The following is a 27263-nucleotide window of genomic DNA, read 5'->3' on the forward strand; positions in this document are numbered from 1 at the left end:
GTTCGGAAATATACGTCCCTCCTGTTTCAGGGCGCAACATATATTTCAAGGACGTATTATATGTCCTACCCGTATCCGATATTGTTTACGTTTGACGTATTTATACGTCCCGCTCGGTTAACAGGTTAACATTTCTTTATTGAAGAAACTGGAGGTTATAAACTTGCTCCTTGCTGTTTTCCTGGTGCCTAGTGTGGCACCTAGAAAAGAATCAACTCAATCAGTGTCTGTGAATGAATGAGGAAATAAAGGACCACATTTCTTCATGGCCTTTGCTTGTTGTCCATGCTTGGAATAGTCTGTCTTCATTGACCCCTTCAGTCTCCTGGTCTGCAAAGTGGAGCAGCTAATACCTGCCTTCTGTTCCAGTTCCTGGGAGGGTTGTGACAAATACTGAGCTTTTAAAGAGAAAGTATAAGACAGCTTTGAGCAATTAGTGCTGTAAATACCAGGGGAAGAGTCCTATTATTAAAGGTCCTTGGGTCATAGAAGCTTCAGGCAGAGTGGTAAAGTTGAGAAGTATAACCCCTTTTCTTTGTCCTTTGTGCTTCCTTGAGTGTGGCAACTAGAACAGTCAGGGCTAGAACATTCAGGGCTAGGAATGTGCCCTGGAGTGGGGAGTTCCAAAGCTCCTTTTAGACAAGTCAGCCCTCCTCTGGCTGGGGCAGGCCTGTGATATCCTATTCCCTCCCAGCAAATATAGAATAGCCGGGAGACCCAGGAAGATTGAGACAACTGTTCCTGTTTTGAAAAGCATCGGAAGGATGTAGCTGCAGGTGGGGGTGAATGTCTGCCCCTAAAAGCAAAGCCCAGCCAAGAAGTTTCTGGGCTCCCATGGAGAGCTGAGATTTGGGCTGGACTCCTGACAGTACCTATGACCCCACCTTCTGGTCAAGTCACTGGTGACAATGAACAACTTGTATGGGAAGTCTGCAAGTATCTATGAGTCAATTAGTTTTCGTTTCAAACAAAGAGTTCAGAGAAGCTTTGATGAGTGGCCAAGAACTACTACAAAGAAGTAAATAGCCTGTGAGGTCAAGTTTCAGCCTTCCCTGGCTTGGAGAGAATCCTATTCTGAAGCCAGCAGCCATGCAGTATTACTCTGATCCAAGCAAGCAGCCAGGGAACAAAAGGGGGCCTTCCCTAGAGGCATTTTTTACCTAACATGAACGTCAGTGGGGGCTTTGCAGGAGGCTGTATTTAATATTTTCCATCCTACCCAGCCCCTATACCCTATATGCACTTTCCATAAGGTGGCACTTGTTGAGGCCAATACCTAGGGTCTTTAACACACTGGGCATGGGAATTACAAAAATTACTGGGTGTGTGCTATAAGAATTACAAAAGTGACAAGAGAACATAGGAGTTTGAAAAATGATCAAATCAGTAGGAATTTTAAAAGAAAGTAATGAGGACCTAAAAGTACACAGCTATGAAGTGGGAATCTTTAATGTTTCAGTTTTTTTTTTCTTCTAAGCTTTCTGTATGCCCAAAGGAGGAGCTTATTTTGGAAGTGGAAGAAGTATGATTTTTTTACTCAACTCAAAAGTGATTGAACTAATTTAGCTCAAACTATAAAAAGACAAAAATGGACCCTTGAACAAGATTTCTGTGTACAATAGAGTGGAAACAAACAGAGGGGTAATACCATGAACCTTGGTATTACCTAGTAAAACCTAGTACCTTGAAATCATATTCTTTCAGCTGATTTTTCAGATACCATTTGAGGGTAGGTTTGGGGCATGGGGTTCTGAGTCAAATAGGCAAGTTACTCAAATTTAACCATCTTTTAAATCAGGGGTTACTATAAGTTTTCATGAATCTGAAATTATTTTTCTAAAAATTCTCATATTATTTTTTATAAAGCTACCATCACGGCCAGGATTTTTATATTTGTTTAATTAATGAATTAATTATGCATTGATTAAATAAAAAGGGATGTGGTCCAGAGCTGATAACACAAACTCTGGAGAAAAATAGGCCTAGATTCGTACATCAACTCTTCCCCTTATTAGATACTTGAGCTTACTAATACTGAGACTTACTGCTTCTTCTGTAGAATGTGAATAAATCTACCTCAGAAGGTTTTGATAATTATTACATAAGATTAAAAATATTAATAGTGCCTGATGTATAATGAAATCCCCCTAAAACAGTGATAGTAGTATTACTTGTAAAATTGGGGGTGACCCAAGGGCTTTTCTTTATGCTATTTTCTTCCAAATAGTCGAGATCAGTGCATTTATAGAAAAGTGAAATGTTGAGATGACCAGCATTAAGAAATACATTTTATGTGTTGATTGAGTACATATATACATAGAAGAAACAAAAGTCATGCATTTTATTTTATTTTTATGTTCTATTCCAACCTATTCTATTTAATTGTATTGTATTCTGTTCTATTCTAGTCTACTTTATTCATTTAATTTCCTTTATTAAATGCTGACCACAGCCCAATAAACAGATTTCACTACTGTCTAATAGGTCTTGTCCCACAGTTTGTAAAGACTTTTAACTAGATGAATATCGGGGAGGTAGTTACCACTCTCAGAATCCCAGAGATCTGTCTTCTTCTAAATTAACAACTCTGGTCAAGTTTTGGAGTAAAAATAAATGTGCCCTGAATTTTTGTCCCCAGTAAAACTACATCTTAGAACAATAAATGACAGCTGCAAAGTGACTAGACACCAGTTCTCCTTATACTTTCACCCCTGGCCTGGCTCCTGGATGATGACACTTTCTTTTCTAGACCTTTCTAGCAAGTCAGACCAAGATCCGGAGTTGGCTTGCATCAACTAGCATGTGTGTGTATGGGGGGTGGGGATGAGAAGAGAGAGAGAGAGAGAGAGAGAGAGAGAGAGAGAGAGAGAGAGAGAGAGAGAGAGAGAGATTGTAGGAATTGGGGAAAGAGGGGAAGGACTGCCAACTTCTTAGTTTTATCTTCTAATGTCACCAACTTATCCAGTTTCTGACAGGTTGGAGGGGAATGCCCTTTCCCTCTGGAGACGGCTGAGACAGTGAAAAAGAGCCAAAGCACCAACAGTCAGCTCATTGCCCCACCTCCCTGGTTTGGTCCCTTCGCCTTGACAGAGCCTTGGTCCAGTAAGATGATCTGTCCACAGCTGGTCTACACTTAGAACAAGTTGGAAGCAAGAGAACTTGGGTAAGGAATTTGGTTTCACTAAAAATAGCTGCAATATAGACCCTGTGACTTACCACTCCTCACAACAGTCTTATATGAACCACACAGGGTTCACTGACCCCTGCAAATCACTTTGGACTATTTGCTTTTCCTGCCTGGAGCCCGTGAAACCAGGAGGGGCTTAGGAATTTGGGGGTGCTTTGGTTCAGATCCAGACTCTGGTAAATTTCAGAAAGACATGGTGATGATATGACCAAGAAGCTTCCTCCCTCCCCTTGGGAGCGCGTGACTGCTGGCCCTTTTAAGATTTTGGTCTATGGTGAGATCTTGCTTGTTTCTCATCACCAGGCCTATTGAATCTCCAATTCTAAGGTAGGTGAAACCAAACTCATTGGGGGAAATACTACTGAAATTGTGATCCTCTTAGCCCTGGCCCAGATTTCGCCGGGGCCTGCGTCAGGGAGGCAAATATTAGGGCAGATCATAGTTTACAAATGACAGTCTAAGTCCATGTTCCTTATATGCTGAGCAATCCACAGCAGTGTTTGGGAATTATTGCCTTTCCTTGTATCCTCCTACTACAAAGCCAATGTATTAGCTAGCAAACAAGCACCTCAAGTATTAAATGTAACCATTTCTCAACTTCTCTGCCTATAGATACTTTATTTTAGAAACCTTGTCCTTCCTGTCCTGCTCCTAACTCTGATAATTTGAATTTGGCTCATAGCACTGGCTGTGTTTATCTTTTCTGATGTACAGCAACAGAGTAATGCAGTTGCCTAGCACAGGGATTCTTATAGGTTGGGCAGTCCCAGCAAAAGAGGGAATCCAAACTAGATGTACAAAAGACTTGCTTGGATTCCATTTTCTTCCTAAAATATCAGAACTCATCTCTGTTTTTTAGTCTGTTTATAGCAATGGGCCTTCGAAGGAGTTGGAATTGAATGGAAGCTAGAAATCTCTGGGTTTGAGGTTAGGAGCCTTCTGAGAATAAAAGAAGCTGCTTTGGTTGTTAGAAGGTTAAACACCAACGATTTCTTGGTTAAAGTTAACTTTTGAGTCTTGCACTAAGCAAACTACTATACCAATATTCTACCTTGCCAAACCAAGATGTTTTCATATAAACGAAGAGACATTTACTAACAGGTATCTTTACTTTAAATGAAAATGACGATCTTAAAATATTACATGGATGGAGGAAACAAATATTCAGACTCAGAACCATCTGTCTTCCTTAAAAAAAATGAACTACTGACTGATGTTTAAACATTATAATCTCTTTTCACTTTGTTTCCTTTTACCCATCTTTAAAGTAGATGACTGTCCAAATAACACATTTAAAATCTTAATCCTTCAAGAAACATCTTGGAAGTTATATGGTCTACCTTTTATTTGAATTGGAGCATGAGCTGGAATAAGTGCTCATCTGGTCTATACCTTGATTGTTGCCTCAACTTACCCTCTGATCTGAAAATGAATATATGCTGAATATTTCTATTTTGAAGCCATGGCTCTCAGTATCACATCTTACTATAACTTACTCCTTTCCAATATTATTTTAAGGTTCAATCATTTTGCTGCAAAACTAGATGAAACTAGCACATTTTCAATTATTTTCCTCATGTTGTGTTTGTGTACCCATATGGCATCATTAATACCAGGCAATATTTTTACCACACAAACATGTTGTCACATTTTATTGAAAGTTGTAAGAGGTTTGCATTTAAATTGGGTATGTGTTTAGAGTCTAGAGAAAGGGATTTGGTAGAGATTGCCTCTAAATATCATACTTGCATTGTACTGTGAATAAATAACTCCACTAATAAAATCTCCATGAACAAACAACTTTTCAGGAATGAATTTGTTAGTAGAGCAATGATTTACTAACTTCATTCATGAACCAATGCCAGGCTTGCTGCCGAGGAATCACCTGGAAAGATTATTTTAAAATATAATTTCTGGGCTGCATAATTGTAAATTCAGATTCAAAAGGTCTGGGAATGGAGCCCCAGAACCTGGAATTTTGTAAGCAATCCTGATAATTTAGATGCATGGCCAAATTGGGGAAGCACTATGAAAGTCAAGGCCCTCATGTTTTTTGGTTGTTTTTTTTTTTTGTCCATTTGTGTTAAATTTCTTAATCAATTAAGTTCAAAATTGTTCACTTGGCATTCCCCAGATCCTCCATGATCTAGCCCTAACCCACCTTTCCAAATTTATTCCTCATTATTCCTCTTCACCACCCCCAGCCTCAGTAAAATTGAATTGGCCATGTTTTTTATTTTGCTTTTGTGCCTGGGCACCCAAATCTGCTTAATCTCATGAGTATACTTTAGTGTGCATGACTTGGAGGGCATCTTTAAAAAACAAATACTGGGACTCACTTCTGGGAATTCTCATTCAACAGGTCTGGCATTTTTAAGTACATCAGAGGATCAAACACTTTCAGAAATACTGCATCTAGTTCAAATGCCTTAAGTTTATAAAACAATTTCTCAAAGTGTTTGTGCTTCCCCACTCCAATTCCCATAGCATTTGGTTTTAGTTCTGTAATTCAACAATTTACCCTCTACTTTGTATTTGAATGATTTCCTTCACTCAACAAACATCCATTGAGTACCTAATATAAAAAGTATATATTTTCCTTCAAGGATCCAAGCTTCTTGGCAGACGGGTCTGTATCCATTTCTCTCTATAAACACCTTGGCCATGAGTGTGGAGTGTGTCAGTGGGCATGACAAAGTTTAAATCCTTCTGCAATAGATAAGGCTTGATTTTTCATAAAAGATGTGGAGGTGAGGCAAATCCGTTCTTCTCCATACTCCAAATCTGAGATCTATGCACAAAAGTGGGATCAGAAAAGCCTTTTGTGGTTGGGCAATCTCATAGCACAGTGATGACTGGATTCCAGGTAGTCTTGTGACTTAGGTAGGAGGGAAAAGCACCTGGCATTTCTAAATACAGTTGTTCTGACATAAGGGAGGTCTGAGCATAGTGCCAGGGAGGGCAGAGAAAGTATAGAAGACATTGCGTGATGGGGATTTGCAGGGTTTTCCCTTGGGATAGGCTTCCCTTCTTTATCTGACCTGGTGTAGTAACTGCAATCACTCTGGAATTATCTGTAACTAAAATGCTATGTCTCTTTAGTTATTATTATTATTATTTTTGTTGTTAATTCTTACCTGAGGATATTTTTTCCATTGATTTTTTTTAGAGAGAGAGAGAGAGTAGAAGGGATGAAGGGAGGGGGAAAGAGAGAGAGAGAGAGAGAGAGAGAGAGAGAGATGTGATTGGTTGCCTTTCACACACTGGGATTGAACCTGTAACCCAGGTATGTGCCCTTTACTGGGAATCGCACCTTACCCTTCAATGCACAGGTTGACACTCTAACTATGAGACAAATCAGCCAGGGCACTTTAATTATTTTTCATTTACTTATATCGATATAATATATAATTATATAAAATATATAATAACCCTTATTACTAGCCTAGTATGTGTCCTCCCATATTTCTATTCTCATGATTATATAAAAACATTCATATGTACACATATACACATGCATATATCTTTTTATTACAGATTATTTTACAGAAATTATATCATGTTACTCACACTTTTCTATATGTTACCACAAAATTCTTGTCATTTACTAGCTGTATGACCTTCAGGATTTCGTTTCTTCATCTAGAAAATGAGATTAATAACAATACCTATCTCATAGGGTTGCTATGAGGATTCAATGAGTTAAAATGCATATAACACTTAAAACAGTGTGTGTGTTTTCTGTGTTCATTGTTGCTATTATTCTAATTCAAAGAAACTTTCAAGTTGACTGAAGTTGCTTAGTTTCCATGTAACTGGAGCTGAACAGTATTTTGTGATGTAGATGGAGAATGATTTATTCAACCATACAACTTTTAGCAGACATTCACTTTATATCCATTTTTTGTCACTAAAGCAACACTGCAATAAGCACCTTTGTATATATATTTACTTGTTTTTATTACCCTGTAACAGATTCTCAGGGATGGAATAGCTGGGTTGAAAAGTGTGTGTGTGTGTGTGTGTGTGTGTGTATATATATATATTTTTTTTTTTAATTTTTATTTTTTGTTGTTTACAGTATTACAGATGTCCCCCAATTCCTCCCCTTTGCCCTCTCCACCCAGCCTCTGCCACATCCCAAGCCTTTGTTACCCTATTGTCTGGGCCCATGGGCTATGCATATAAGTTATTTGGTTAATTTCTTCCCATCTCCTCCCATGCCCCCTCCTTCTGAGATCTGTCAGCGTATTCCATGCATCCATGCCTCTGAACCTATTTTGTTTGTCAGTTTATTTTGCTCATTAGATTCCACATATAAGTGAGATCATCTGATATTTTTCTTTCTCTGGCTGGCTTATTTTGCTTAGCATAATAATCTCTACGCCCATCCTACATTGCTTTAATTTCATTAAATGTTACTACATTACTTTCTAAAAAGCATGTGGCAAGTGCACAATTCCACCAGCAATGTATTGGTGTATACTTCTTCTTACAATCTCATCAACAGTTGATCTAACTAACTGCTCTTTTAAAATTTTACCAGTCCTATCAGGTGAAAGTGTCATCTCATTGCTATTTTAACTTGAGTTTCTTTGGCTATTCAGGAGACTGAGCATCTTTTGAAAAACTTGTTGGCCTTTTGGATTTGCTTTTCTATAAAGTGGTGGGTTGTTGTTGTTGTTTTAATATCTTTCATCTATTTTTTGAATGGGATATTTTACCTTGTCAATTTGTAATAGGTCCTTGTACATTATATCTGTAAACCCCTTATTTGTTCTGTGTGAAGCTAAGTTTTCAATTTCTTTTCTATTGATTTTAATTATTGTATCTGTGCCAGAATTTTGAAAAATTGTATATAGTCAAATTTTTCTTCTAACTTCTGGGTTTTCAGGATTGGTTAAGAGGATCACCTTACTCCTAGGTTGTGCATATATTTTACTAGATTAAAGAAAAAAGACTTTTACTGTTTTTATGTTTGACTATGTCTTTTTCTAAAAACTATATTGATTTTGGTGTAAAATGAGGTTCAATTTTATATTCTCTGAAATTAAAAAAAAATGAAATTAATAGCCAGATGCATCCATATTATTTATTAACAATTCATCATTTTTCCACTGAAATGAAGTACCACCTTTGCATATGTTAAATAATTATATGGGATTTATGGTAATTCTGCATTCTCTATTTTATTCTTCTGAACTAATTGCCTATGATTTTCATGACATTATCATATTTTTACTTAATTATGGTGACTTTAGGGAATATTATGACATTTTGTTAAAATATTTCTCATTATTCTTATTTTTCAAGGCTATTCAAATTTTTTATTCTTCCATATAGGTATAATCTTAATGTATACAAATGAATTCCCTCTTTTTCCCTCAAAAAATATGTTGAGAATTTAAATTGGAATTTAAAAAATAATACTGACTTGATAAATTTGAAATTTTGTAACATGAAGTCCTATGATTATACCATTCATTCTTTTTTCAGATTTTGTTTTAGTGTTTTGGTAAGCTATTACAATTTTCTTCATATTGGTTTAATACTTCTCTAATTAATATATATATATTTTTTTCTTTATTTTGTGTTTTTTCATCACCATTTATCTCCTCTATCTTCTTCCACCTCCATCCACACTTCCCCCATAGAGATTTTTAGTTATGAATATAATTTTTACCACTTTTATTTCTTGTGTTGATTTCTTGAATTGAGAAATACTATTTCTTTGTATAGTAACCTTGTATTTTGTTATAATACCAAATTCTCTAAATAAGTCTTACAGATTTTACTAGAGTGTATTTTTTGTCTAGCTGTACAAATATGCCATTAACAAAGAAATAGATATCTGATGTTTGTATTAGTTCTGCCTTTCTTTAATTTTCTGATGTCTTTTTTAAAATAAGCTAGATTCTCCAAGGCAATGTTGAATAATAGTAGGGGTAAGAAGCATTCTTGTGTAGTTTTAAATTTGATTTGAACAAATCAGTATTTTGCCCTTTGGCATTTGTTTTTGATAAACTGTCTGTACTATTTTAAATAATCTATATATATAAAAGCCTAGGCCAGCGTTTTTCAACCGCTGTTCCGCGGCATACTAGTGTGCCGCGAGATGTTGCCTGGTGTGCCGTAGGTGCAGACAAGACAAGAATTTTATAATTTTTCACTATTTTGTTTACTTAATATTTCATAATAAAGTAATTATAAAATACTTTCTTTGTGTTTATTTGATTCCTATTCAAGAGAATTACTTTATATATAGTCAATATAGGCACAGAGTTAAATTTTTTAACATTTTCTAATGGTGGTGTGCCTCGTGATTTTTTTCATGAAACAAGTGTGCCTTTGCCCAAAAAAGGTTGAAAAACACTGGCCTAGGCAACCATTATGACCAAATGACTGGAATGACCAGAACGATTTTTTGACCAGTTTCCATGATGCACACTGACCACCAGTGGGCAAACAGTCAACATAGGAGCTGCCCCCTGGTGGTCAGTGTGCTCCCACAGCCATCCTCCTGTAGCCCTTCCCCCTAGCTGGCCAACCTCCCACAGCCCTTCTCCCTGGCTAGCTGGCCCCCCAGTGGCCCCAATCAGGGGGTAGGCCAGCCAACCTCCCATGGTCTCTCCCCACTGCTAGCTGGCCCCCCAAATAGGCGTCTATCACTGGCCAGGCTGAGGGACCCCACCTGTGCACAATTCATGCACTGGGTCTCTAGTCTCCTTATAATCCTATTTAATTTAGATATGTATTAGGAATACAGGTGAAATTTATCAATTGACTTTTAAGTGTTTCTTGATTTAATTATTCATATGGTTCTCTAATTTATTGATATAATGAGTTATTTTGATAGATGAGTTTATATTGAACCTCTTTTGCATTTTTAAACATAATCCTATATGTCAGTTAGTAATTTATGTGAAACAAATCAGCCAACATCTCAGTGGCTTCAAAACCAACAATGAGCCGAAACCAGTTTAGCTCAGTGGATAGAGCGTCAGCCTGCAGACTGAGGGGTCCCAGATTCAATTCTGGTCAAGGGCATGTACCTTGGTTGCAGTCACATCCCCAGTGGGGGGTGTGCAAAAGGCAGCAATCGATGTTTCTAACTCTCTATCCCTCTCTCCCTCTCTCTTCCTCTCTGTAAAAAATCAATAAAATATATTTAAAAGCATAAAAATAAATAAAAATAAAAATAAAAACAAAAACAATGATTTGTCATTCCTCATATTAGTTTGGGGTCTGGAGGATCTGGTCTAGGCTCTGCTGAGTGACTGCTTTTCACTATAGGTCTGTTGAGGCTGCTTTGCTTCAGGTTGTGGTGACTAGAATGCCTCTGCCCCAGGTAACTCTTATCCTGCTGTTGGAGAGAGGCAGCTAGTCAGACTTTCTCTAGGTGACTGCCAGAGTCACAAGGCAGAAGGTGAAAATGCATAAGGAGGGCCTTGTCTTGGAAGAAGCACATTTCTATCTCATTTTAGTCACCCAAACAAGATATTGACTGATCCCAAAGTTAAGGGACAAGAAAATGTATACCATACAAATGTTTATGGCAGGAACTCCAAAATCAAATGGAAAAATTCCTAGATCCAGAGATAGGGAAAGAATTAGAGTCAATAGTATATTCTACCATGCCCTTATGTAGCCAAACTTTAACTTTATTGAAAGATTGCTGGATTTTATTTGGAGGAATGTTTTATTAAAAATTTCAGCATCTATATTTAAAAAGAGAATATTTATAGATTTCTTTTTTGTAGCCTCCTTTGCAGGTTTGGATATTGAATTTGGGTTGGCTTCATAAAAAGGAATTAAGGGGGTTCCCAGTGACCTGCTTTGCAGAAGACCCCAGCAGCTTTTGCCATTAAAGAAATCAATGGCCAGCAAAGCCATCACACACTTCCCTGCAGATCTCACCCCACAGGTATTTTTATTTACTGATACCAGCCTTCTGAATTCCTCTCAGTTCCCTTCCGCTTGCTGCTGCCTGAGCTTCAGACTCAGACCCATACCCATAGCAACAACCATCCCAGGCCTCTTTGGCTGCACAAGTGCAAAACTCAAACCTAGACCCTCATAGCCACTCTCAGGACTAAACCCTCCAGTTGTGTACTTGCACGACACCAACCTGACACCAATCACCAGCCTCAAATGCCATGTTCACACATGTTGCAAGACCTTAACAGCTATGGAATGCACATTGATAGCCAAGATCCTCACAGCTGCTTGTGAGCCTGCATCTCCTTGTCTCCTGTCACTGGCCTGCACCCCTGAGCTCACCTACAGTTAGCTCCTCCATGCCCTCAGCCTGTCAACAGTTGCCTCCCCTGCCTTATGCATGCCTCTGTGGAGGTCATGCAGCAACAGGAGGGAATATTCCATCCAAAAATAACAGAATGCACATTCTTTCAGGTGTACAAATAAAATTCTCCAGGATAGATTATAGATTATATTATAAAACAAGATTCACCAAATTTGAAAAGGTTGAACTCATACCAAGTATCTTTTATGACCACAATAGTATAAACCCAGAAATCAATTATATGCAAATAACTGAAAAAATTACAAATATTTGGAAATTAAACAACACATTGCTGAGCAACTAATAGGACCAAAGATAAAATTTAAAAAAATATCTTGAAACAAATGTAAATGGTAAAACAGCATATCAAAACTTATGGGATGCAGTAAAAATAGTGCTAAGAGGGAAATGTATAGCAATAAATTTATATCTATATATGCATAACCAGGGACAATAGCATGGTGAGGGCAAGGGGCAGTATGGGGTGGAGGTGATCAATGGAAAAAAAGGAAAATATATAATACTTTCAACAATAAAGATGCATTTTTTAAAAATACCTCAAATAAACAATCTAACTTTACACCTCAAGAAACTAGAAAAACAAGAACAAACTAAACCCAAAGTGAGCAGAAGGTTTAGAGATAACAAAGATCAAAGCAGAAATAAATTAATAGAGAATAGAAAACAATAGAAAAGATCAATGATAGCTAAGAGTTGGTTTTCTGAAAAGGGAAACAAAATAGACAAACCTTTAGCTAGACTTACTAAGGAAAAAGGGAGAACTAAAAAAATAAACAGCCCTAGCTGGTTTGGCTCAGTGGATAGAGCATCAGCCTGTGGACTGAAAGGTCCTGGGTTCGACTCCAGTCAAGGGTACATGCCTGGATTGTTGGCTCAATCCCCAGTAGGGGGTGTGCAGGAAGCAGCCAATCATTGATTCTCTCCACCATCGATATTGTTGTTGTTTTCTCTCTCTCCCTCTCCCTTCCTCTCTGAAATCAATAAAAATATATTGTAAAAAAAATAAAAAAACATATAAAGGAAAGAGGAAACATTACAACTGGTATCAGAAATAAAAGGATCATTGAAGACTACTCTGAGCAATTATATGTCAATAAATTAGACAATCTAGAAGAAATGGATACATTTCTAGAAACATATCTTCTATCAACTCTGAATCATAAAGAAATAAATAATCTGCACAGATTAGGAATAAGTAAGGTGATTGAATCAATAATCAAAAACCTCCCAGCTGAGGAAAGCTCTGGACCAGATGGCCTTACAGGTATATTTTAGAAACCATTTAAAGAAAATTTAATGCTGAATATTTTAAACTCTTCCAAAACAAAAACAAAAACAAAAACAAAAACAAAAACAAACAAAAAACACACAAAAAACACAAAACAACAACAAGAGAATGAAACACTCCCAAAATTATTTTATGAGGCCAGAATACCCTGATAAACCAAACCCAGATAGGAATAACTCAAGAAACAATAACTACTTCTGATGAACATAGATACAAAAATTCTCAACAAAGTACTAGCAAACTAAGATCTACAGTGCATTAAACGTATCATATACAATGATCAAGTGGGATTTATCCCATGGATGGCTCAACATCGAAATCTTTTTAAAAATATATATATTTTATTGATTTTTTACAGAGAGGAAGAGAGAGGGATAGAGAGTTAGAAACATAGATGAGAGGGAATCATCGACCAGCTGCCTCTTGCACACCTCCTACTGGGGATGTGCCTGCAACCAAGGTACATGTCCTTGACAGGAATCAAACCTGGGACCTTTCAGTCCGCAGGCCGACGCTCTATCCACTGAGCCAAACCTGTTTTGGCTACATCCAAATCTATAAATGTGATTCACCACATTCATAAAATGAAAGGCAAATGTCATATCATATCATCTCGATAGATATAGAAAAGGCAATTGACAAAATTTAATATCCTTTCATGATTAAAAATAAATCCTTCTCAATAAATGTGTATAAAAGAAATGTACCTCAACTTAATAAAGGTCACATGATAAACCTATAGCTAACATCATACTCAAAGGTGAAAGGTTGAAAGTTTTTCCTCTATGATTAGAAATAAGGCAAGCATTTCCACTCTCACCACTTCTATTCAACAGTACTAAAACTAGTCAGAACAGTTAAGCAAGAAAAACAAGTAAAAATCATCCAAATGTGGAAGAAAAAAATAAAATTGTCTGTTTTCTGATAATATGATTTTGATATAGAAAATTCCACAGACCACCAAAAAACACATTAATATTTAATAAGTGAATTCATAAATTTTCAAGATACAAAATCTACATATAAAAATCAATTACATTTCTATACATAAAGAATAAACTGTATGTAAAAGAAATAAAGAAAACAATCCAATTTACAATGGCATCAGAAAGAATAAAATACTTATGAATAAATTTAACCAAGGAAGTAAAAGGACTATAAAAAAATCTATAAAACATTGATGAAAGAAACTGAAGAAGACAAAAATAATAAGATATACTATATCCATGGATCAGAGGAATTAATATTATTGAAATAGCCATGCTTCCCAAATACATCCATAGATTCAGTACTATTCTTATTAAAAGTCCAGTGGTATTTTTCACAGAACTAGGAAAAACAATCCTAAAATTTGTATGGAACCACAAAAGTCTTTGAATAGCTAAAGCAATCTTGAAGAAAGGTGAAGGCCTCACATTACTTTATTTCATTCCATATTGCAAAGATATAGGATTTGAAACAGTATGGTACTGGCATAAAAACAGACACATAAACCAATGGAACATAATTGTCAGGCCACAAACAGGCAAGAATACTCTATCAAGAAAGGATGGTATCTTTAATAAATGGCTCTGGAAAAACTGGATATCCACATGCAAAAGAATGAAATTGGACCCCTATCTTACACCACTCACAAAAATTAAACCAAAATGGTTTAGGGCTTTAACATAAGGCTCAAAACAATTTAATTCTTTGAGGAAGACATAGAGAAAAAACTCCTAGACATTGGTTTTGGCAATGGCTTTTTTGGATATGACAACAAAAGCATAGGAAACAAAAGCAAAAATCAGTAAGTGGGACTATATAAAACTACAAAGCTTCTGTACAGCAAAACAAACAAACAAACATAAACCAACAAACAAAATAATAACTAAAGGAAAAGGCAACCTATGGAATGGGAGAAAATATTTGCAAGCCATATATCTGATAAATAGTTAATATCCAAAATATATAAAGAGCTCATACAATTTTATAGAAAAAAATCCAAACATCCTGAATAAAAATTGGGTAAAGGACCTAAATAAGTATTTTTCCAAAGAAGATATATAAATTTCCATGAAAATGTACTCAATATACCTAGTCACCAGGAAAATGCAAGTCAAAACTATAATGAGATATCGTCTCACATCTATTACTGTAGGTATAATAAAAGACGGCAAGAGATTACTAGTTAAAAAAATGCTGGTGAGGATGTGGAGAAAAGGGAACCCTGGTCCATTGCTGTGGGAATATACATTGATACAGCCACTATAAAAAACACAGTCAGGTGGGTCCTCAAAAATTTAAAAATATAACTATCATATGATCCAGCAATCCCACTTCTGGCTATATATCCAAAGGAAATAAAATCAGTATCTTGAAGCAATATCTGCACTCACATGTTCACTGCAGAATTATTCACAATAGAGAAGACATGAAAGAAACATAAATGTCCATTGATAGGTAAATGAGTAAAGAAGATGTGAGATACATGTGTCTGTATATATATGTGTATATATGTATATATACATTGAGTGGCCAGATTATTATGATCTCTGGATGCATAATAATCTGGCCACTCAGTGTATATTCCATATAATAAAAGGCTAATATGCAAATTGTCCCCTTGACCAGAAGTTCGACCAGCAGGCAGGCTGGCCAACTGCCTATATCCCCTCTCCCTGGCCAGGCTGGCTGGACCCCACCCATGCATGAATTCATGCACTGGGTCTCTAAATTCTCTAAATTATGCACATACACACACACACACACACACACACACACACACACACACACTGAGTGGCCAGATTATTATGCATTCAGAGATCATAATAATCTGGCTATTTAGTGTACACACACACAGTAGGATGTTTTTCAGCCATAAAAGAAAAAAAATCCTGCCATTTTTTTTTTTTTGCACTGCAGATGGACCTTGATGCCATTATGCTAAGGGAAGTAAGTCAAACACAGAAAGACAAATCATGTCTAATGTCAGTAGCATGTGAAATCTGAAAACATTGAACTCATAGAAACAGAGAGAAGAATGGTGGGTACCAGGGCCAATGGTGAGAGAAATGGAAATATATTGGCCAAAGAGTGTAAATTTTCAGTTATAAAATTAATAAGTTCCAAGGATCTAATGTATAGCATAATGATATAGTTAACAAGTATTTTATACTTGAATATTGCTATGAGAATAGATGTTTAATATTCTCACTTTTACAACAACAACAAAATGCTCATTATGTGAGATGATGGAAATGTTAACTAACCTTAGTTTGTTTATTATGTATACATGTATCAAATTATCACATTGAACACTTAAAGTTACACAATGTCATGTGCCAACTATATCCCAATAAAACTGGGGGTGGGGAGAATTAAGGGGCTTCCCTCTTCTTTTTATGGTATAAGATAGTTTAAATGAAATTGAAAGTATTTATTTTTAAGACTAGTTGAATTAAAACAGATGAAACAATCTTTTATGATGACTTTTTCAGTGGTAACTATTTAATTCACTTTTTCAATCTTGTTTCGGATAATTAACCTATAAAATACTTCTTGTTGGGTTAATTTTGGTTTCTAAAAATATTTTCTCGATGTTTTCAAATTTGCTGTTATAGAGTTTAATATAATATTATTTTATAATTATCCTATATAATAAAAACCCAGCAACCATAACATCATAATGACCAGAATGACTGCTTGACCAAACACTATGAGGTGCATTGACCACCTCACGGTCCGTTGCCCCTAGCCCACAGGCTCCAGTTTCCAGAATCTGCCAGGATCTGCAAGTCTCTTACACTTTCCTTCATGATTTCCCTCTCCTGGTATTTTTGACTTGGTGCTCTGTGAATCTTCTTCCACTTTATCTTCAAGGTCAGTATTTGGGGTTTTAGCAGTGGTCATCCTCTCCTTCAATTCATCTACTGAACTGTTTTGTTGGAGAATCACATTTTGCAGTTCCAGAAATGCTGCACTAGAGTTTCTGCATATGTTCCTATTTTGTTGTTACCTCTGTTGTTGTTCAAGTTATCATTTGTCTGTCATCCCACCAGTTTATTTATTTATAAAAAACTAGAGGCCCGGTGGGGTCCCTCAGCCTGGCCTGAACCCTCTCACAATCCAGAACCCCTCGGGGGATGTCAGACTGCCGGATCCCCCAGGATCATGCTGAAACTGGTAGTCCAACATCTCCTGAGGGATGTAGTACTGCCTGAGACTAGGCCTGGCGCTGTGCCACTCCCACTCATCTAGGCCCCACTGCATCTGCTCAGTAAGCTCACTGAGCGGTGCTCCTGCTTTGGGAGGGCACTGACTACCATGGGGCAGCTTCTGCATTGAGCATCTGCCCCCTGGTATTCAGTACATGTCATAGCGACTGGTCAAACAGTTAACTGGTCAAACGGTTGACTGGTCACTTAGGATTTTATGTATTACTAGAAGCCTGGCGTACGCACTGGAGGGGTTGCTCAGCCTGGCCTGCACCCTCTTGCAATCTGGGATCCCTTGGGAGATATAGTAGTGTATGAAGTGAAAGGCGGCCAGATAGGAGCCTGCATTGCTCTGCTCATCCTGGCCCCACTGCACCTGCCACCACTGCCACTGCTTGGTAAGCTTGCTGAGTAGTGCTCCTGCTGTGGAAGTGCACTGACCACCAGGGGGCAGCTCCTGCATTGAGTGTCTGCTCCCTGGTAGTCAGTGCACATCATAGAGGCCAGTCGACCAGTTGGTCAGTCTTCCAGTCATTCTGACATTCCATCACTTTGGCTTTTCTATATGAAGGTTAAAAATATGTTTTTATTGATTTCAGAGAGGAAGGGCGAGGGAGAGAGAGAAACATCAATGGGCTGCCTCCTGCCATCCCCTATTGGAGTTTGAGCCTACAACCTAGGCATGTGTCCTGACAGGAAATGGAACTGTGTCTTCCTGGTGCATGAGTTGAAGCTCAACCACTGAATCACACTGGCGGAGCCTGTTTATTTCTTATAATGAACACCTTAATCAATATTCTGCTGGTTGCTGGACCCACACAGATGGTTATATAGTACTAGAGGCCCAGTGCACAAAATTCATGCATGGAGGGGTCCCCTCAGCCCAGCCTGCACCCTCTCCAGCCTGGGACCTCTCAAGGGATGTTCGACTGTCCATTTAGGCAAGGATTAGGCCTAAATGGGCAGTTGGACATCCCTATCACAATCCAGAACTGCTGGCTCCCAACTGCTCACCTGCCTGCCTTCCTGATTGCCCCTAACCACTTTTGCCTGCCTGCCTGATCACCCCCTAACCACTCCCCTGCCAGCCTGATTGATGCCTAACTGCTCCCCTGCCAGCCTGTTTTTCCTTAACTGCCCTCCCCTGCAGGTCTGGTCACGCCTAACTGCCCTTCCCTAGAGGTCTGGTCCCCCCACCACCACCACCACTGCTCTCCCCTGCAGGCCTGAGTCCCCCCAACTGCCCTTCCCTGCAAGCCCGGTCACCCCCAACTTTTCTCCTCTGCCAGCCTGGTCACCCCTAACTGCCCTCTCCTGCAAGCTTGATTGCCCCCAACTGCCCTCCCTTACAGGCCTGGTCCCTCCCAACTACCCTCTCCTGCTGGTCATCTTGTGGTGGTCATCTTGTGTCCACATGGGGACAGGATCTTTGACCACATGGGGGGAGCCATCTTGTGTGTTGGAGTGATGGTCAATCTGTATATTACTCTTTTATTAGATAAGATATAGGCCTGGTACATGGGTGGGGGCCAACTGGTTTGCCCTGAAGAGTGTCCTGGATCAGGGTGGGGGTTCCATTGGGGTGTGGGGCAGCCTGGGCGAGGGGCCTGTGGCGATTTGCAGGCCAGCCACGCCCCCTGGCGACCCAAGTGGAGGCCCTGGTATCTGGGATTTATTTATCTTCTACAATTGAAACTTTGTAGCCTGGAGCAAAACCAAGCCTTCTGCTTGTTCCGTGGTGGCAGCTATTTCTTTTGGGATTTATTTATTTTCTATCATTGAAACTTTGTAGCATTGAGTGGAAGCCTAGGCCTGCAAGGTCAGGTGGAAAGCTTGGCTTCCTCCATTGCTGGGGAAACCCAAGCCTTCCTCCTGCTCTCTGTAGCCCTGCAGCCATCTTCATAGGCTTCATTTGCATATTTGCCCCTGATTGGCATGGCTTGTGGGTGTAGTGGAGTGATAGTCAATTTGCATATTACTCTTTTATTTTGTAGGATTTCTTTGTCAGCCTATCAGGGTCAGCTCATTGTGTCAGGGATATCTGAGAGCTCCCCCAAGTGTTAGTAGGCCCTCAAATGGTATAAATGAAGTACCTGAAGGCAGCTGCCCTCTTTCTAAGTCTCCTCACCTACTCTATCTCTAAATGATCTTTTCTGCTGCTTTAATTCACTCTGTCTTGGCCTCTTGGAGATCTAGAAGATTGAGTACATTGTCTGATACTGTTTTCCCAACTTCTTGGTCTCCTTGCTCTGGGCCTTTTTGGTGCTGGATCCAGGCTTTGTTCAGTACTCAAAACAAAGCTTGAGAACACTTCTTTCTGATGAGATTCCCACAATATCTAGGCCTTCACTTACATGCAGCTCTTCTGCATAGACCTTAATAGCTATTTAGCTGAAAACAGGCAAGCAGCCTAGAATTAGGAATGGGAAACAACTCATGCTTAGGTTATCATCTTCCCAGAACCTTCTGTCATTTATAAAGAAAAAAAGGCCTTAATATGACTATACCTGATTGGACCTTAATTACATGACTTCCAGGGAATCTTTGTCAGTCTCGGTATATCGTGAAAATAGAGCTTCTAAAATATTTCTATAAAAAAGGTTTTATATATATATATATAAACTAGGCTCATACAAAATGGAAGGATCTAGGAGAGTGAAGGTCCAGAAGGTCCATTTCAGAGGCACAGACAAATGTGCCCAACTGCCCTTCCCTAGAGGTCTGGTCCCCTAGGGAAGCATTGGAGGTGAGGAAGTCAGAATTCACAGGAATTTTGAGAAGTCATCAGGTCTCCCTGTAAAAAGTCCAAGAAAGTGGGAGCTTATAGAGATATCAGTGAAGCCACATTGTCACAGCCTTCTGGGAATTGTGACTTTTGCTTTACTCCCATCTTTCAAAACTTCAGTGCATTTCTCTCAATGGAAAACTCTACCTGAAGCTACATAGGGAAGGGCCTTCTGGGTAACCTAGTTCCTGGCCTTGGTCAGAAGTGGCAGGAGTATCTGAGAAGACAATAGAATGTACCCCAGCAGGAAGACTAAAGTGCAGCAGTATGGAATTATGGATATTACTGAAGTGGTCTCTGCAGAAAACTTCTAGGTCTTGGGTCACAATAGCATTCACCTCTTGACTGGCATGGTTTGATTTTGGTCTTAGCAATGCCTTCTCCACTAACACCAAAGCCAAAGCATCATTTATTAGTCATGCATTCTTCCAGAATAGTCTGGCCCATGCCAACTCATGCCAAGACTGTTACCTAAGCCTTCTTGACCATGTCAGCATCTGGCAGTACAAAGTGGATAGTCTTTTGCCACAGAAAGATCAGGGTTCACATCTTGCTATTGCTATTCACTAGCTCTGGGAACCTGAGAAAATAAATTTCTCTTTCTGAGCCCTTTTCATTATTTATAGATGAAAGGTAACAATATCTAACTTTTTTAATATCTCAGGTTTCCCCCCCAGTTATTTTGTATTGATTTCAGGTGGATAAAATAGTGGTTAGACAATCATATGCTTTAAAAATGTTCCTCACAATATTTTCAGTACCTACCTGGCAACATTCATACTTATCATAATATTAATTATATTCACTATGCTATACTTCATATCTGTGATTATTCTGTGACTACTAATCTGTACCTCTTACACCCAATTCTCCAACTCCTCTCCCCTCTGGCAACCATCAATCCACTCTGTGTCTATGCATCTATTTCAGCTTTGTATGTTCATTTATTTTGTTCTTTAGATTCCACATATAACTGAAATCATACAGTGACAATATCTAACTTTTATCTAAGCTACAAGAATAAAATAACAGTTTATATAAAGCACCATATATTAATTTGCTCCCATGTTTTCTTTTCTTTTAATCCTCATCTGAAGATATGCTTTTATTGATTTTGAGGGGGGAAAGGGATCGAACCTGCAACCTCTCTTTGGTGAACTAGACAATGCTCCAACTAACTGAGTCACCCTGCCAGGGTACCTCTCATGTGTGTGTGTATTTTTTGTTTGTTTGTTTGTTTGTTTGTTTGTTTGTTTGTTTTTGTAATTAGTTTTGTTGCCTGAAAAATGCATCTATCTTATAACTAAAGAGAATAAATAGGACGCTGTTGCTTTTTTTTCTTCCATACCAACTGGGGACCTTCAAAGAGGCTCCTCTTTCACTGGCCTAGCAGCATGGAAGCAACTCTCCTATCGTGGATATTATATGCTCTTTCCAGAAGCAGACAACAGTAAATCCTGACCTTGTAAGCAGGGTGATATAGTGAGGAGGGAGGCTTTATGTAACAGAGTGGAACAAATATGGGTGGGGGGGTAATAGGGAACAGTCATGAGACCCTAAAAGTGAGAGAGGGGATGAGAACACAAAAAGAGAAAAAGGAGGCTGCACTTGCAGATGTGGAATGGAGAAGAATAAAGAATTGTAGAAGTGGGAAACTGAGTAGGGGATGTTCCTAAGACCACAATTAGTCTGGCAAGTACAGTGACACCAACAGTGTGATGGGTACAGTCACTCTGACCATGTGTCAGGTGCATATTCATTCTGCGCCAGGTAAATCACACCATTGGATTACAAACATTTTCAAGTCAAGAAAACTGCAGGTACAAAGTTTCATTATTAGAAACTCAGCTTGATATTTCTTGATTATCACCAAGTGACTCCTCTTTTCCTAAAATGCAACAATCATATCAGTTTCAGCTGGGTATCAAGGCTCTTCAGCAGGTGTAAATCCAGGCCCCAAAGAAGGGTTGAAGCAATTTCCCCAAAACAGGAGAGTCAGAGGCAAAAGGCAAAAATGAAGGTGACTTAAACAACCAGAAGAAGAGGAGGATTCTCAGAATCTTCCTTTACAAAAAACCTGTGCAATAAAACAGAATTGGAGAGAAAAAGTGAGAAGAGTCACTGAAAGTGAGAAGGGTTCTCTGAAAGTAGAGGGAATTTAAGAGTCAACAACTGTGAAAGAAAGGGAGTAAAGGGAGAGGGAGAAGGATTGGGCAGAGGATAAATTAAATTGTGAAGCAGGACCAACAAAGCTTTGGCCAACCAGATGGGGGCGGGGAGGGGAGCTCTGGAGTGAGTAGTCTCTCAGAGAGCCTGCCTTAATCCAAAGTGGCCAGTCCTTGCTCACTCATTGGATGTGGGCTGCTTTAGGAAGATGACCTCAGATGAGGTCATGGTTCTACAGCTGATACACACCCTGAAGGAGCTGATGGCTAGAGGCTTCCAACTAACCCCACTCGCCACAGTTGGCAGCAAGCCCTTCCTGGAATGGGAATATGAACAGCACCCATCCATATCTACCACATTGGAGGTCAGATGATGACAGGAAATTAATGAAAGCCCAGTAAGCCCTGATATCTCTGCTCTTGCTCTAAAGCTTCGCTTTATCTTTGGAGAAATTTTAGAGGCACTAGTTATTCCACAACATCTACAAAATAAGCAATGCCAAACAGTGGAAAAGCAGGGACTTTGGAAGCAGAAGGTCTACTTGAGTTGTCTCAATCTGGGGTGTTCCTTTTTACTGCAATCTTGGGTAATTTGTTTCACCTCTCAGGTTTCCTAATCTGGAAAATGGACATAATAATAGTCACTATGTTAAAGGGTTGCTTTGAGTGAAAAATGGCACAATCTGGATAATTACTTAGTACAAAGTGAGAAACACAGTAAATTAAATAGTGTTACAGTGATGATACTTGTCACTGTGCCTTTGATGTGCTGGGTGCTACATAAGCCATGGGGTGGCCATGGGAGGCATTACTCTTAGAAGGGTTTAACCTAGTCCTTGTCATATAGGAGCATACAGTCTCATTGAGAAGTCAAGATATGGGCAAATGAAAGTGTGAAAGCAATTTACTACTATAGCCAAGAATATTTCAAGAAAGAAAATATTTTTGCCTGAAGTTTTTGTTAGCATTGTTAGTTTAACCCTGAGAATGGAGCCAAGAGCAGAATTTGAAAATCTTCTGGAAACTGACTGAGGCCATGATCTTTTGTGTGTTACTTATTTGGAGATACATTGACTAGGTCTTCTGTTTCTGACATAGAGAATCAGGACCATGCTGGGAGGAAAAGTTCACATTTGATTACCCATTCCTCTTGACACAGGAGCTTCTGAATGATGTGGACTGATAGGAATGCTGGGCAAAGTGCTGATGCTTCTCAATGATGGAAGCATGTTTTGGAGCAAGGGTAGATCCTTAGAAAAGCTCTGGCTCATTGTTTTCTTCCTGAAATGCATCCCAAAATCACATTACAATGGTCCAAATGTTAAATGTAACAGGAGACAGAAAATCGTATATGTTTATTGTAGATTGGAAAGGTCTTAGTGTTAAGGTGTTTTCGGATAAATCATTGATATCTCTCTGACTTATCACGTTCCCCAACTCTAAAGTACCATTCTAGTCTATATATCAAGAAACTGACAGCTTGGTCCAAATGTGATTCTAGGATTCTCATTTCAGTTATCTATTACTGTGTGTAACAACTCACGCAAAAACCGAGTGGCTTAACAAATCATTTTTTCCTCACAATTCTGTGAGTTGGGAATTTGGACATAGCATAAAAGGACTGGATCTTCTCTGTTCCCTGAAGTCTAGAGCCTCACAGCTTGAATGGCTGGGAGGTGACTGCCATGGCTTTTCTTGAGTTATATATCTGAAATCTTTGTTTTTACCATCAGCTGAGTTTCTTAGTTCTCATAGTCTCTTCATCTAGCCAGCTTCGGTTCTACATAATACACATCTTAGGTTATCTGCCTTGTTATACAGTGACTGACTGCACCCTAGAGTGAACATGTAGCTGCCAAGTATCTTAAAGTCTAGACTTGGAACTGGCATAGTATCACTTTGGCCACATTCAATTGGCAAAAACAAGTCACAAAGCCAGCCTGGATTCATGAGGCCATGACCTCTAGAGGGCGGAGTGGCATATGCATGCCAGATTAGAAGAAATGGATGGTAACTATTCCATTTACTATTTCTGCATAGCATATTAACCTTAAAATGCAGCAGCTAAAATAATCCGTTTAATTTTGTTCATAATTTTAAAAAATATATATTTTATTGATTTTTTTCTAAAGAGAGGAAGGAAGAGGGAGAGTTAGAAACATCTATGAAAGAGAAACATCGATCAGCTGTCTCCTGCACAACCCCTACTGGGGATGTGCCTGCAACCAAGGTACATGCCCTTGACAGGAACCAAACCTGGGACCTTTCAGTCTGCAGGCCAACCCTTTATCCATGAGCCAAACTGGTCAGGGCTTTCTCATAATTTTATGGGTTGGGAATTTGACAACAGGTCCACCAAATAAATAGTTCTCCACTGAGGAGGGGCAGTAGTCATTTAGTGGTTTGACTCTGTTGGACATCCAAAATGGGTTTCTTGCTTGGCTGGCAGTCAATATGGCTGTAGTCCAGAAGCTCAGCTAGCACTGTCACCCGGAGAGCCTAGATGTCAACTCTCTAGCACAGTGTTGTGAGGGTATGCGCACTTCATGCATGGCACTTGGCTTTCCGCAAACAAATGTCCCAAGAGGGTCATGTAGAAGTTGCATGGCCTTTTCAAACATAGCTTAAAACTTATAGAGCATCACCTTCACCATACTGTATAACAGTTACAAGCTCACCCAGAATCATGGAAAGAGGTCAGAGTGCCCACATCTCAATGGCAGTACTTTAAAACTGCCACAATCACCATCTTTGGAGATTATCTTACTCTTATGTCACAGCAATCCAACAGCTCCCCAGAGATTCTGATAGAAAGCAATCTTAAATCATGATGTAGAGCAGCACTGGAGGGTTTGAATCAGAAATTAATCACTTGCAGAGCTCTAGTATTTGGATCTCTAAATTCACATTGCTATGACAGGAGCTTAAAAAGAAAATGACTTCTAACTTTCAGATATTGGTCCAGTGAGCCTTTCTTGATTTCAAGTACACTGGTTGAAAGTGTAGGCTATGTCAGGCCCCTTCTTCTTTGTTTTATTTATTATTCTTTTGATTTTTAAGATATTTTATTGATTTTTTTAAGAACGAGAAGGAGGGAGGGAGAGAGAAAAAAATAAAATAAAACCCTCAATGGGATGTTCCCTGACCGGGAACCAAATGGGCAACCTTTCAACTGAGCCAGGTCCAGGCTGCTTCAGCCAGGGCCAGGCTGCTTCTTTTTGGACCAGCTTTCTGCTGTGGCTTTTTTCCCAAGTGAAAAACACATTGGGTCCAGTGAGAAGCAGTCTTGTCATTAAACCTCTAATGTGGTTGTGCCTGATGACAATGACTCTACCCTCAGCTAGTCCAAACCTGCTGTGAAAAAGTATATCTGTGCTCTGTGTCCCCACTCACCCCAACCCTAGCTTCCAGTGCAGACGGTGAAACCTCGTGGCATCTTGCCCAGAAACACTGCTCAGAGCTGCTAGAGGATGAGCAAACATACAATCCAGAGGCTGGTGTTTGGAGGCATTTTGGGGATTGGTATGAAATAGACACAGGGCTAAGAGAATGAAACTCTTGGAACCTTTTCCACTTTCATACCATACTCAAGCTTCTGCCCTTACTCTATAAAGGCTTGGTCATCTGCCTTTTTATTGTAGAATATTGATTTAATTACAGGACTAGGTTACTCAACCCCTGCACCCCGAGTTTTATCAGATGTTTGATTTCTCTCCTATCTGCAGAGGCAGAGACAAGATAGCTGGTACCATTTTATGATAGTGATAAAGCAGAGAAAATTGAAGTAGTACAAATTGTTAGAGTGAAAAGTGAAGGCACTTTCATCACTGTGGGTTGGGGCAGAAAGATCTGGGTAGGAAAGAGGAAGTGCTACAAACTAAGCCAGGGGTTTATTAATGCTTCAAGACTGAGTTCATTTGGTGGTGGGGAAAAGACCAACCTCTAAATGCCCCCACACAGATGTCAGATCTTCTCTCTGACCATCCCAAATTACCAGGTTGCTTGGGGGCTGGACATTGTAGCATGCCTTTTTCTGAGCCAATGCCAATATTCTTCTCAAATTAAACATCTCACAGAGCTTTGAGGAGGAGAAAGCCCCCTTGCCTTTCCCAAAGGAGGATGCCACGATCTTCTTAGCAGGGTCTTCAGAAACTTCATTTAGATAAGATTGCTTGTTCTGGCACTTGAACGCTGATAATCCTTGGTCTGTGCCAGGAATAATCTTATGACATCATTGATTTGCCCCCATATGGCCACACATCACTATATTGTTCTTTCTTGAAGTATCTATTTTCTTTGTCTTCTGATTATTTTTTGCAGGTGGTAAGTGATCCACTCTTTATTTGACCTTTTGTGTTCATGGACAGACTCTACTAATACTCCTAAGTAGACATTTCTTCAACTCAATCATATTAAGCTACCTAGTTTTAGTCATATGTTTACTGTTAATTTCCTTCAAGGAACAGGGTGATATATGGCTTCCAGTTGAAGTTACACTTTTTGGAGGTGTCATTAGTGATAGTTCTTGGGGTGGGGGACAGTTCTGATCTGTGCAGAGAATTTTCCTAGAAAGTTTAATGTGGCAGGAAAGCTGAGACAGGATGAACATAAGTATGATGCTGAAGATCTTTCAAGACAAAGACTAACCCTTTTCCTAAAAGAGGCTCTCTTGGGGAGAGGGAAGAAAGGAGGGAGAGGGAGATGTGCTTTCCCCTCCTTTTGAGAGGCTGATAGGAGTGTTGAGAGACCACGTGATTTAACAGAAGAGTGCTGTCTAAAAGGAGATGCACCTGTTTTCTATCCTGGGTCTCCTAGTTTTTTTTTTTTTTTATCCAGGATCTACCACTTACCAGCTGTGTGACCTCTTGGAAAGTTGATTAACCTCTTAGAACTCAATTTCCTCATTTGTAAAATGGAAATAACAATGTCTCAAAACTTCCTAGTCCAGTGGTCAGCAAACTCATTAGTCAACAGAGCCAAGTATTAACAGTACAAAGATTGAAATTTCTTTTGAGAGCCAATTTTTTTAAAACTTCAACTATATAGGTAGGTACATTGTTATTAACTTAATTAGGGTACGTGGTATTTTGTGGAAGAGCCACACTCAAGGAGCCAAGGAGTCGCATGTGGCTCACTAGCTGCAGTTTGCCGACCTAGTCTGTTGTGAAGATAAAATAAGATAATGATGTATTTAGCATTCTGCTTGGCACAGGGTAGGCATTAAATCCATGATAACTGACTGTTATTGGGTGTAAACTATCTAAAAACTTTATCTACTTCCCCTCTACTTTTCCTCTAAACCATCCAACTCTCCATTCC

General features: G+C 39.0%; 1 protein-coding gene across 3 annotated transcripts in view; it reads left to right on the plus strand.

Annotated features, from left to right (window-relative positions):
- Positions 1–3223: 3223 nt before the first annotated feature.
- Positions 3224–27263, plus strand: part of FGF13 (fibroblast growth factor 13) — a 521462-nt gene continuing 497422 nt past the window's right edge. Inside the window, exon 1 of one of the 3 annotated variants that reach the window (XM_084870237.1) lies at positions 3224–3514. The gene's annotated coding sequence lies outside the window, so the exon portion shown is untranslated. Of the gene's footprint in view, positions 3515–16534; positions 16660–27263 lie in introns of those variants that run through there. The other 2 variants (XM_084870234.1, XM_084870240.1) reach the window with 2 other exon arrangements.

Source organism: Pipistrellus hanaki (assembly GCF_964339955.1).
Source record: "Pipistrellus hanaki genome assembly, chromosome: X".
NCBI lineage: Eukaryota > Metazoa > Chordata > Mammalia > Chiroptera > Vespertilionidae > Pipistrellus > Pipistrellus hanaki.